This window comes from Rhamphochromis longiceps, linkage group LG9 (genome assembly GCF_057381845.1).
Source record: "Rhamphochromis longiceps isolate RC_006_pf linkage group LG9, R_longiceps_female_GT1.1, whole genome shotgun sequence".
Taxonomy (NCBI): Eukaryota; Metazoa; Chordata; class Actinopteri; order Cichliformes; family Cichlidae; genus Rhamphochromis; species Rhamphochromis longiceps.
Window position 1 is genome coordinate 18,165,506 of NC_140565.1, and position 14,123 is coordinate 18,179,628.

The 14,123-nt window shown below is 44.4% G+C and overlaps 1 pseudogene across 1 annotated transcript; it reads left to right on the forward strand.

Annotated features, from left to right (window-relative positions):
- Positions 1–2,142: 2,142 nt before the first annotated feature.
- On the forward strand, positions 2,143–3,886 carry LOC146662138 (uncharacterized; annotated as a pseudogene). Its single transcript, XR_014913197.1, has 4 exons — positions 2,143–2,650; positions 2,751–2,811; positions 2,914–3,008; positions 3,104–3,886. The product of XR_014913197.1 is annotated as an uncharacterized LOC146662138 (transcript).
- Positions 3,887–14,123: the final 10,237 nt, after the last annotated feature.

Sequence of the window (14,123 nt, forward strand, 5' to 3'; positions counted from 1 at the left end):
ACCTGCAGCAGAGTTTAGGCCCAGACATGGCTAGTGACGTCAGACTTAACGACCAGATTGTTGTTGCAGTTAGCAATTAGCCTATAGCTTATCGTTCACTCAAAAGGCGCGATGGGTGCTTAGACTTACGAAAATTTTCGACTTACGAAAGACCCTCGGGAACGAATTTATTTCGTAAGTCGGGTTGTGTTGATTTTTCAACAATGAATTTTCTGCTTTTAGCTGTATTTAGCAACCGAAAATATTATAGCAACACTGAAAAGACAAATCATTAACATTGTGTGGTCAGGTAGAGGTGTAGGTGTTGCTGTTTTAGTTCTCTTTCTGTAACAGAACTTGAAAAAACTGAGTCAGTTGTCCTGACCAGTTCCTGTCTGAGGTTCAGACCATCAAGAACGTAACTATAATATTGAACCTGAAGTATGATGTTCCTACCCACCAGGGAACCACTGTGGGTTCAACTCCTCCTGCTGAGCTCATAGAGCAGCAACCCACTAGTCCAGAGGCAGAGTGAGAGACTGAGATTACCGAAAAGCACCACTGAACGACACAGGAAATCATTCCTGCCTGTGGCCATCTCCCTGTACAACGCATCCACTTAACACACTGTTTGCTGCTACAACTACACATGTTTCTTTTCCAACTATTTATTTATGAGTGACTTATGTATGTATATATATGTATATATTGTACTATTCTTAGTTAGTGTATTGTCTGTCTTGTCTTAATGTTGGTTTAAAATGGAGCACTGTAACAAAAAATAATTTCCCCCAGGGATCAATAAAGTATTCTGATTCTGATTCTGATTCTGGTGGTGTAGCATCACTTTCATCACTCACTCCTGAACTCCCGTGAAACATAACAAGGCCTCTCTAAACATCAGTAATGTGAGACACATTACTAAGAAAACATGAGAGATATATTACTAAAAAAAAACATGGCAGTAGGTGTTGGGTCTGCGTTTCCACAGGCCCCGCTAGTTTAGAAACTTATTCTCGTTAACGACAGAAACAAGACGAACATCTTTTGGTTGCTAGCAAGGGAAGACTGGTCGGAACCCAAGCTCTTGGAGCTGAACGCTCCTCACCTGTCTTCTAACCAACTTCATCTAAGCAGCCTTCCTCGCAGCCTTTTATTTCCAAGACACAGCAGTTACAGTACACACAAGCACCTCCCATTGTAAAACCCCCCTATGGTTACAAAAGACAAGGCACTGTGTGTGTATGTGTAAGCACGTGTGTGAATGTGTATGCATGTGCGAGAGTGTGTGTGTATGCATGTATGTGTGAGAATGTGTTTGTGTGTGTGTATAGGTATGTGAGTGTGAGAATGTGTTTCGGGGTGCGTTTGTGTGACCTCCTGCTCACCAAAAGGGTAATAAAAGCAGGAAGCTTACCACACAAGAAACAGAACTTCCAGATAGGATGCGCCTATAATAAAACACCTCAGCCTCCCCCACCAACAGAGTGGCTGGAGAGGTGGTATGAGACAAAGGAATGTCTTTGATCCTATAGTTTGAACTAAGACTTACAAATTTAAGTAACACAATGACAACATTTAACAATTTGACTCCAACAGTAGGTATCCTAGTAATTAATGACCTCATTATTTAGGGTGCTATTATTATTGTGCTTTAGACTCTACAGATTACACAGAGATTTCTCCCTCTGGACTGTTTAAAGGGCCAGTTTACATGCTGTCAGCCTTCAAATGTATGCATTAGTCCCCTCCACCATTGTTTTACTGCTCATGTTCACATCTACAGTAAGAAAATGGAGATAAGCAGGCAAATAATATAAAAGGACACGATGCTGCAGAGTAACTTTCTGTCTTTTCTGATTCACCATGTTGCATCTTTTCACAGGAGTGACTTAAGGACGCCTGTAGCCTTCACTTATCTACTTATATGATAATAAAGTTTAGTGTAATGTAGATAAAGTGTTTTCTTTTAATTTTATAACATGAAACTTGCATCAAGTATTTCCATGGTGACCGTTCTAGAATTCTGCATTAAATAAATATTAAATAAATGAAATAAAATAAAAATAAATCTGACTTTAATTTAATTTAATTTAATCAGACTTTAAAAACAGCTCATCTGTACAACAGAAACCATCGAGCTCAGAGTTTTTTCATTTCTGCATTTCGCATTACACAATTTACACAATTTGGACGGTATTTGACAGTTTGTGTTCCCGACTGTGACACAAGAACTACATTTCAACTGAAGCAAGTAGAGGAATCTACAAACCCATCAGGGTATATGACAGGTTTTTTCCTTCTTCTGCATTTTAGCAGTTTAAAGAATTTGACGTAGTTTTAAAAGCTGACAGACTGAGAATCAACTTAAGTAACAATCGGTAACTTCTTATTTCTTTGACAGGTGCTGTTCATGTCGAACAACACTGCTGGCATCTTCCAGGCTACAGGGCTCAGTTAAGACTGAGATCCATCCAAACCAAAGCTCATGTAAAATATCAGGTGATTTCTCAGGACCTGAGAGTGGTGATGTTTAAATGTCTCCTTTTATTTTTAGATTGCAATGATGGAGTTCCTCAGTCTTCAGCAGGAAAGCAAAATCCCACACATCACTGCTGAAGACCTGAGAGATTTTTCTGGTGGAGAAGAGCAAACAGACACTCAGAGAGCAGTGAGTTATTGTGATACTGACCATCCACCTCAAACCTGACAGTCTGTTTGTGATGAAGTGTAAATGCTGAGAGAAAGCCTCTGTTTATTTTCCTTTGAAGGCTTTGGGAGTTTGAATTGGGGGATTTTGGAGACAAAGAAGCCAAACCTCTTCTGAAACTGGTGAGACTAGAAAACTCACAAGACTTGTAACTTGGAGGTTTATTTATTTTGTTCACATAACATCTAAACAAAACTACACTGTAAATGTGTTTTGTGTTTCAGGTGTGGGCAGTAAATGTCGTTAATAAAATGAGGGACAAGGAATTTCTTGCCTGGATGCTCCTTAAATTTCCAGAGTTCATTCCTCCTAAATTTCAGTGAGTTACATCTGACAATTATTAACAGTCCAGCTACAGTTTCTGTGATGCTTTAAATATGTTTAAAATATCATTATCATAACATTTTTCTACAGAACAACTAAACTCCTCAGCATGGTGAGAAATTACATTGAGATTCTTAAAGAGAAGCAGCAGGAAGAGCATAGCTCCAAACTGCTCACTGCAAGTGGTTATAGAGGTAGTTCCCCACACCTTGCAGGGCTTCTGGGAGCTTCCTACTTGCCCCCTCTTGAACATGGCCTCCTAGAGTTTGAGCATACTCTCCACCAGTGTCACAAAGGCCACTTTGGATTGTGTCACCAAAACTCTTACAGCGATGGATAGCAGGCCACCTGTCCCGCTCTGTCAGAGATAACATAGTCCAGAGCATTCTGAGGGAGATCAGACAGAAACATCCTCCAGAAATTCTACTTACCAACCTTGCAAACTTTGCATCAGAGCTGCTCACTACAATTGCTGATGTAGCAAAGAACCACATATGCAAGAACTTCAAGCCCCCTTCTGAGCTTCCACCAATGTCTGATGTTCCTCCCAGTGAAGAACCTCCTTCTGAAAGCCTGTCAATGCCTGATGTTCCACCAGTTGAAGAGCTTCCTTTTCAAAGTCTGTCTTTCAAATCCATAAAAACATTTTACTTGTAAACTTGTCACTATTGAAAGGGAAATAAACAGGCTTCCCAATGGTGTAAGATTTATTGCCACAAATCATTCTTACAACAAAGAAATTATCAACCAACAACTAATTTCCTACTTGTTTACATAACACTGTTCTCTTCAGGACTTTCAGATATAAAAGTATATTTACGTGGATTCACCTGTGTTTGCACCGTTTTGTTATGAGCTGTTGCATCTGTGGATGCCAAAGAGAAAACGTTCATAATAATGGCTGGATACTCAGCTGACTATACCTGTCTTCTGCATGTAGCAAAAGTGTTTACTAGTATAAGACTGTAGAATTTCTATTTACAAAGAAGTTACCAAAACTGTTAATACTTCCATGAACCACTGAGCAAGGCATATTACTTGATAGATGCTATTAGAAATGCTTTCAAAAGGCATCAACAGCATAGATACAGTGGATATCATTCAAAGAACAATGCTTTCAAGCAGAATGTAAACATTTTTATTTCTGCTGTTAATATGTTGTTATTATTATGATTGTTGTAATTTGACATTTTAATATGTTTTAAATGAGACAAAATTAAATGTTCACACTTCAGATGTTTTGGTAAATCAAATTTTTTTATTTAACTGGTCAATCGTAATTTTTTATGGGTAAGATGTTATAATAACCTGGTTCACTCAGTGACTCTGTCTCCTAAAAATCTTTAATTCAGTTCAATTCAGTTCAACGGTATTTACATATAAATGGATTAAACTGAACTGAATTAAAGAAAAAAACCCAACAATCCCCTATGAGCAAGCACGTGGCGGCAGTAGGGAGGAAAAACGACCTTTTAAAAGGTTCAGGGAGGGGCGGCCATCTGCCGTGGCTGGTTTGGGGGGGGGGGTGGAGCCGATGAAAACTTTGTACACAACAAAATATTTAAGCAAATATGCTTAAAATGCATGTTTAGGCACTTTAAGTAACTGTTAATATTTTGTTGTATATTACTGTGAAGTCAATTAAGTGAATGGTCTCAAAAACCAGTTGCACTTCTTTTTCTTTTTTAGTTTTTCTTCTGGCATGTTGTCATCTCGGGCCTCTGGATTTTCTCATTTGGTAGAACTGGCCTCCTCTTTTTCTTGCTGATTCTCCTGGAGTGTCTCGGCTTGGGCTGGAGAATTTTCTGGATTGTTAACGCTGGCCTCTTTTTCTGAACTTGACTGATGTGTTGTCTCTATTTGGCTTTGAGTTTGGCTTTGAGTTTGGCGTACTCACAGTGGGTTCTTTGTTCCTGTTATTTGCACTTTGCAACTTCCTCTTCTAGAGTTTTCTGAGTTTTGAGGATTTTCTCACGGAGTTGTTCGATCTCTTCCTGCTGTTTTTTACTTGGGCCTCCAAATCAGCTACTCGAACGGTTTTCATGTCTGTAGAGTCTGTGTGTGGAACTTCTGTAATTTGTGTTGAAGCGTCCACACTCAGCTCTGCAGCTGTCACAGCTGTGTTGTCGTCTTTAACAGGAGCTGCATTCACCACAGGGGTGAAGTTCTCCTCGGGTCTGTTTCTGCAAGCCTGTTCCAGTTGTTGTTGGAGCTCAAGAATGTTTTTTTCAGCATTTTCTCTGCAGCACTTTAGCTGCAGGCGAAGCCAATCATTCTGTGTTTTAGGTTTGTGGTTTGCAGCTGTCATTTTGTAAAGATTGGTTTTACACATGTGCTGAGCCTCCTGCAGGAGGAATCTCAGCGCACCCACTTCATCAGTCTCATTATATGGATGTCTGCCATCATTTGGTATTAAGTGAGGATTAGGCTGTGGTTGAGATGGCCCATCATTGGTTCTAAGGTCATGATTAGGCTGATGTTGCAGAGGCCCTTGATTCGGTAAAAACTGTGGATTGCGTCAATGTTGCCCAGGCCCATTATTGGGTTTAAAGTGGGCATTGGACTGATGTGGCCAAGGCCCTTGATTGGGTCTAGGGCTTCTGGCTCTGGGGTTTGGTTTTGCATTTTTCTGCATTTTCTTCTTATTTTCACCCTTTGGCTTGGCAGCGTCAGATGGAATCACCTCATTTGGTGCCCGGTTTTTCCCTCTTAGGTTTGGGTTTGCTGCATCGCTCTTGAGTTAGGGCGGACAGCGGCCAATGAGGTCCCTTCCTGGGGATCAAGGTTTTGCTGCATACATTGCATTCTTCTTGTCTTTGGTCTTACAATGTCCAATAAAGTGTCTTCTATTCGATCAGGGTTTGGGTTTCGTTGCATACACTGAACATTTCAAATCTTTTTCCTAAAAGTTGGCTCGTGTGTGTAGCCTGTCTTGTTAATGATTTTACTGAGTGGGTTGAGGCCAATGAAAAACAGCAGTTGGAACAGAACATCTCCTCGGTAGATCCTGCAGTTGATGGCGACTGTTCTCCTGGCGTTAAATTAGCCTCTAGTGTTGTTCCCTGCACCCCCCACTGATTTTGTGATGAAGGTTCTTTCGGTCCTGTTGATCTTGTACAGTTCTAGCCATTCCAGGATCCATGTCAGGGACATTGACTCATCTCGTTCAGTTGTTGGCATTTGCTCTTGCTCAGATCTCTGCTCTGTGTGCTGACAGACATCTGCTCTCAGTGTGTCATTCGCGCTCACAACATCTCTGTTCCGTGCATACCGTTATAAGTGTGCCACAGAACCAATCACAGACTTGGATGCAAAAATTCTGATTGGCTGTTACAGTCTCCAATCAGCTCGCTAGCTACTGCATTCCGGAAACACGGTCCAGAATGTAGCTAAGTCCATTTTCGGTTAGTATTTTTTATTATTTTATTTTAATATATATATTTTAAGACCATTGTTGGTTTTAATCTAGTTTAAACCAAACCACTCCACTGGATTTAGCTACATTCTGGACCGTGTTTCCGGAAGGAGCAAGAGCAAATGCCAACAACTGAGCAAGAGGGGCTGTTATTGTGTGTGTATATGGATAATAGCAAACACTGAAATACATTTCTTGCACGCAGAAATGAATTTTGTTAGCTCAAATTAAACTTTTCTTCTCTTAAAAAAACGTTCTCCTCAAAATCCAACATTTGCGCTTACAATTTTTTTTTAACGTGCGCTCAGAATCGAGGCACAAAAATAATGTCATAGGTTTCTGCCACTGTGGCAGTTGGTCTACTCACTGAAACAAAGACACCCATTAAAAAATATGAAACTGGTGAAGAAAGCATGGATCTTAAACTGGAAGTGAAGAAAAACTATAAAAGATATTGAAAAGATAATTAAAAGCTGAATAGTTCAATGTCTTGGCTTCGTTTTAAAGTTTGAATGGTGTTTTTAGGTGCACATATGTAGAAGCAGTTGAAAGAGGAGTACATTGAATGAGAATTTGAAGAGTCTGCCAATTGAAATACATTATACATTTTTGTTGAATAAAGTTGAATCTTTAAAAAAATCTAAAAGTTAGAAATGACAGAAATAGAACCACACATGTCTAAAAGAAGAAAAATCTAATGGTGTTTTTCTAAGTTGAGCGCTGTTGAAGGAGATAATAAGCGAAAAATGTACAGAATAAAAATAGCATCTCAATACTGTCAATGCTTAATCAGCACTAATTGTGTCGTTACTTATGTTAAAAAAGGTTCTTCAGTTCACATCGGGCAGATAGAAAGAAAAAATTAACATCAATCAAACATGCTTTTATCTTTCGCCACACTCTGGCTACAATCAGGCGATTTCAGTTCATGTGAGAGGACAAAGTTGTGGAGCAATATAGCAATACAGCTTTTAAGGAGTGGAGATGTGGACATTACTTTCATTTTCAAAAGGACAAGTGTGTGATGGTAAAGTGCAAACTGCATCCAAGATAGAAACAAGAGCAATATACTGCTAATACAACTTTGGCTCTTTAGAAGCATCTGAACAGACAACATGGTAACGCAAAGACCAGAACCCAAGAACCCAGAAAGATTTTGAAACTGAGTGTTTGCTAAACCCGGCCCAGCACCCAGACCCTAAACTTCTACAGGTAACAAAGTAGTGATGTGCATTCTGCCTAGTAGCCTCAGTTTCTTCCTGTTCATATTTTACAGTACAATTACAGGGAAGATCCTTTTGAAGTCTCTCTGTGCTGGTTTTCATCTTTTCTTTGTATTTTTGGCTTTGTTTACACCTAAAAACTAAAAGAAAGATAGTGCGTGTGTTAACCGGTAATTATGTGACCATGCTTTTCAGGTCATTTGAGAGAGTACTGAGAAAGTTATGTAATAAGTAGTGTAACAAATTACGTTCTCTGGCAAGTATTTAATTAATGTACTCCATTACTTTTATGAAAAGTGACAAATAAAGTGTAATACATTACTTCTTTTTGAGTAATGACCCAAACACTGCTTCACCAAACACTGTTTCACTATATATATATATATATATATATATATATATATATATATATATATATATATATATATATATATATATATATATATATATATATATATATATATATATATATATGTATATATATATATATATATATATATATGTGTATATATGTATATATATATATGTATATGTATATGTGTATATATATATATATATATATATATATATATATATATATATATATATATATATATATATATATATATATATATATGAGAGGGTGTGCTGGGAATGTCTAGCAGAGGCCCCAGTCCGCGAGATCTTCAACGCACACCTCCGGCAGAGCTTCAACAGCATTCCGAGGGAGACTGGGGACATTGAGTCCGAATGGACCATGTTCAGCGTCTCCATTGCTGAAGCTGCTGCATTGAGCTGCGGCCGCAAGGTGGTTGGTGCCTGCCGTGGTGGTAATCCCTGAACCAAATGGTGGACACCAGAGGTGAAGGGAGCCACTAGGCTGAAGAAGGAGTCCTATCGGGCTTGGTTAGCCTGTGGGACTCCGGAGGCAGCCGACAGGTATCGACAGGCCAAGCGGAATGCGGCTCGGGCAGTGGCTGAAGCAAAAACTCGGGTGTGGGAGGAGTTTGGAGAGGCCATGGAAAAAGACTTTCGGACTGCCTCGAAGAGATTCTGGCAAACCGTCAGACGTCTCAGGAGGGGAAAGCGGTGCTCTACCTGCACTGTGTATAGTGCTGGCGGAGCGCTGCTGACGTCGACTGAGAAAATTGTCAGGCGGTGGAAGGAATACTTCTAGGACCTCCTTAATCCCACTGACACGTCTTCCGAGGAGGAAGCAGAGTCTGGGGATGAGGGGAATGACCCGCCAATTTCCGGGGGCGAGGTCACTGAGGCAGTTAAACAACTCCTTGGTGGCAGAGCCCCTGGTGTTGATGAGGTCCGCCCCGAGTTCCTGAAGGCTCTGGACGTTGTAGGGCTGTCCTGGTTGACACGCCTCTGCAATGTTGCGTGGAGATCAGGGGCAGTACCTGTGGACTGGCAGACCGGGGTGGTGGTCCCCATCTTTAAGAAAGGGGACCGGAGGGTGTGTTCCAACTACAGGGGGATCACACTCCTCAGCCTCCCTGGGAAAGTCTATGCCAGGGTGCTGGAAAGGAGAGTTCGTCCGTTAGTCGAACCTCGGATACAGGAGGAACAATGCGGTTTTCGTCCTGGTCGCGGAACACTGGACCAGCTCTTTATCCTCTCCAGGATACTTGAGGGTGCATGGGAGTTTGCCCAACCAGTCTACATGTGTTTTGTAGACTTGGAGAAGGCATTCGACCGTGTCCCTCGGGGTGTCCTGTGGGAGGTGTTGCGGGAATATGGGGTGTCTGGCCCATTGCTACGGGCCATTCGATCCCTATACAACCGTTGCAAGAGCTTGGTTCGCATTGCCGGCAATAAGTCGGACTCGTTCCCGGTGGGTGATGGGCTCCGCCAGGGCTGCCCTTTGTCTCCGGTTCTGTTCATAATTTTTATGGACAGGATTTCTAGGCGCAGCCAAGTGGCGGAGGGCTTTCGCTTTGGTGGCCTCAGAATCTCATCTCTGATTTTTGCAGATGATGTGGTTCTGTTGGCTTCATCGGGTGAGGGCCTCCAGCTCGCACTGGAACGGTTCGCAGCCGAGTGTGAAGCAGCGGGAATGAGGATCAGCACCTCCAAATCTGAGGCCATGGTTCTCAGCCGGAAAAGGGTGGAGTGCCCACTCCGGGTTGGGGATGAGTTCCTGCCCCAAGTGGAGGAGTTCAAGTATCTCGGGGTCTTGTTCGCGAGTGATGGGAGAAGGGAGCCGGAGATCGACAGACGGATTGGGGCTGCAGCTGCAGTAATGCGGACGCTGCACCGGTCCGTCGTGGTGAAGAGGGAGCTGAGTGTAAAAGCGAAGCTCTCAATTTACCGGTCGATCTACGTCCCTACCCTCACCTATGGCCACCAGCTGTGGGTAGTGACCGAAAGAACGAGATCGCGGATACAAGCGGCAGAAATGAGCTTCCTCCGAAGGGTGGCTGGCCTCTCCCTTAGAGATAGGGTGAGAAGTTCGGCCATCCGGGAGGGGCTCAGAGTAGAGCAGCTGCTGCTCCACATCGAAAGGAGCCAGCTGAGGTGGTTCGGGCATCTGACAAGGATGCCCCCTGGGCACCTCCTGGGTGAGGTGTTCCAGGCATGTCCCACCGGGAGGAGGCCCCGGGGCGGACCCAGGACACGCTGGAGAGATTATATCTCTCGGCTGGCCTGGGAACGCCTTGGTATTCCCCCGGATAAGCTGGAGGAGGTGGCTGGGGAGAGGGAGGTCTGGGCCTCTTTGCTTAGGCTGCTGCCCCCGCGACCCGGCCCCGGACAAAGCGGATGAAGATGGTATATTGTTGATCGCCCGGATCAACAAGGTCCGCGTCAGGTTTTGAGGAACCAGGGCACCCTGACGAAAAGTGGGCTACTGGAACAAGAAGGCATCGGTGGGCAAGAGACGAAAACAGGGCGTTTTTGGAATGCTACTACGCAAGTAACCCCGGCGGAAGGGGCTACATGAATAGGATGAGGGACCTATGGATTCTTCGATACCCAACATCCACAATGACGGCGAAACAACTAGTAGCTCAGTGTTCCAACATTCGAAAGAAGGGACTGCTCTCACAGCTAGAGATTGACGAGGTACAACACAAATGCTACGGCAAGGAGGAGTCAGGACGCCAGGTCAGGGGGGCGATATCATCACCCCCACCCAAGATTGGGTACATAGCCCCAAGTGCGATAGGAGAAGGATCGTTGAGTGCGAGAGGAACTGACCTGAAAAATAGGATCATGGCCAAGCTTGAAACCTGGATCCCCCGTAGCCGGTTACCAAGATTACGTGAAGTACCCTCAGAAGGTCTGCTAGATGATGTTAATGCAGCACTACGGGCAATACCTACAACCACGATTACCGACACTAACAAGCTGATCTACAATACGGCAGCAGTGATCAGTGAGATGCTTGGCTACAAGTTGAACAGCCACAAGGGGCAGTACCCTCCATGGAGAAGGAGGCTAGAGGGCAAGATCAAAGTAGCACGGAGGGAGGTTAGCCAACTAACGGAGTTGCAGAAAGGTGCGACAAATAAGGTGCCTAAGAAATACAGCAAGCTGTCCATACCTGAGGCCTTGGAAACTGCCAAGCAAAGACTCACAGCCTTGGCCAGCCGCTTGAGGAGGTACACCAGAGAGATAGAAGGCAGGAGAATAAACCAGCTGTTCTCCACAGAACCAGCAAAGGTGTACTCTCAGTGGCAAGGGAACAATAAGAGGACAGCACCACCAAGGCTGGAGACGGAGCAATACTGGAAGAGCATATGGGAGAAGGATGCAACCCATAACGGCAATGCTCAGTGGCTAGAGGATCTGAGGGCAGACCACAGCGACCTCCCTGAACAGGGTCCAGTAACCATCACAGTGGCAGATATCCAAGAAAGGGTCTCCAGTATGAAGAGTTGGACAGCACCAGGGCCCGACATGGTTCACGCCTACTGGCTGAAGAAGCTGACTGCACTCCACGAGCGTCTGGCAGCACAAATGAACCAGCTGCTAGTTAACGAGAGACACCCGGAATGGCTAACTGAAGGCCGGACGGTCCTGATCCCCAAGGACCCCAAGAAGGGACCGGTCCCCTCCAACTACCGACCAATAACCTGCCTCAGTACTACATGGAAGCTCCTGTCAGGCATCATATCGGCTAAGATGAACAGGCACATGGGTCAATACATGAGCGGGACACAGAAAGGAATTGGCAAGAATACCAGAGGCGCAAAACACCAGCTACTGGTAGACAGAACAATCAGCCGAGACTGCAAGACCAGACTGACCAACCTGTGCACTGCCTGGATTGATTACAAGAAGGCCTATGACTCAATGCCCCACAGCTGGATACTGGAATGCCTAGAATTGTACAAGATCAATGGGACCCTAAGAGCCTTCATCAGGAACTCAATGGGGATGTGGCGTACAACACTAGAGGCCAACTCCAAGCCCATAGCACAAGTCACCATCAAGTGCGGGATCTACCAAGGAGATGCTCTGTCCCCACTGCTGTTCTGCATAGGCCTGAACCCCCTCAGTGAGATCATTAACAAGACTGGCTACGGATACCGACTACGGAACGGAGCAGTTGTCAGCCACCTCCTGTACATGGATGACATCAAGCTGTATGCCAAGAGTGAACGAGACATCGATTCACTGATCCACACTACCAGGCTATACAGCAATGACATTGGAATGTCGTTCGGACTGGAGAAGTGTAGTCGGATGGTAACAAAGAGAGGGAAGGTAGTCAGAACTGAGGGGATTGAACTACCAGAAGGCAACATTGCAGACATAGAGGACAGTTACAAGTACTTGGGGATCCCGCAGGCGAATGGGAACCATGAAGAGGCCGCTAGAAAAGCTGCAACCACCAAGTACCTGCAGAGGGTCAGGCAAGTCCTGAGGAGTCAGCTGAATGGTAAGAACAAGATCCGGGCCATCAACACGTACGCCCTGCCCGTGATCAGGTACCCTGCTGGGGTAATAGGCTGGCCAAAGGAGGAGATAGAAGCCACTGACATAAAGACAAGAAAGCTCCTTACCATGCATGGAGGGTTTCACCCCAAGTCCAGCACCCTGAGGCTGTACGCTAAGCGGAAGGAAGGGGGCCGGGGACTGGTGAGTGTCAGCACCACAGTCCAGGATGAGACAACGAACATCCAAGAATACATTGGGAAGATGGCCCCAACTGACCGAGTGCTCAGTGAATATCTCAGGCAGCAGAAACCCAAGAAAGAGGAGGGAGACGAGGAACCATCATGGAAGGACAGGCCCCTGCACGGTATGTACCACCGGCAGATAGAGGAGGTGGCTGATATCCAGAAATCCTACCAGTGGCTGGACAAAGCTGGACTGAAAGACAGCACAGAGGCACTAATCATGGCAGCACAAGAACAAGCTCTGAGCACAAGATCCATAGAGGCTGGGGTCTATCACACCAGGCAAGACCCCAGGTGCAGGCTGTGTAAAGATGCCCCAGAGACAATCCAGCACATAACAGCAGGGTGCAAGATGCTAGCAGGCAAGGCATACATGGAACGCCATAACCAAGTGGCCGGCATAGTGTACAGGAACATCTGTGCCGAGTATAACATGGAAGTCCCGAGGTCAAAATGGGAGATGCCCCCAAGGGTGGTGGAGAATGACCGAGCTAAGATCCTGTGGGACTTCCAGATACAGACGGACAAAATGGTGGTGGCTAACCAACTGGACATAGTGGTGGTAGACAAACAGAAGAAGACGGCCGTAGTGATCGATGTAGCGGTTCCGAATGAGAGCAATATCAGGAAGAAGGAACACGAGAAGCTGGAGAAATACCAAGGGCTCAGAGAAGAGCTCGAGAGGATGTGGAGGGTGAAGGTAACGGTGGTCCCCGTGTTAATCGGAGCACTAGGTGCGGTGATTCCCAAGCTAGGCGAGTGGCTCCAGCAGATCCCGGGAACAACATCGGAGATCTCTGTCCAGAAGAGCGCAGTCCTGGGAACAGCTAAGATACTGCGCAGGACCCTCAAGCTCCCAGGCCTCTGGTAGAGGACCCGAGCTTGAAGGATAAACCGCCCGCAGGGGCGTGCTGGGTGTTTTTATATTTATTTATATTTATTTATATATATATATATATATATATATATATATATATATACATCCTATGCAGCTTATATATAAAGGTTAGTGCCTACCATAAGTGCCATAGGATAAGAGGGAGACGTACACACTGAGCCCTGGGTGTGTATCGCAGACAGCGCCCTCTACTTCCTGAACTACAGCCTCCCATTTAAACACCACATGCTAACTACTAACAATTATTACTTATACTACGAACAGATCACTGATTGTAGCTTTGTAGTCATAGATTTTCCCCTACTTTTATTGTCCGAAGTGAGAAAACTTGTGGTGCAGCAGCTTGTTTGATTAAAAACAAAACACAAAAAGCATTAAACAAACAATATATACAAAAAACAACTAAATATAACTTAAATTTCATCCATACAAATTAAAAAGGTTGATAGGCGATGGTACA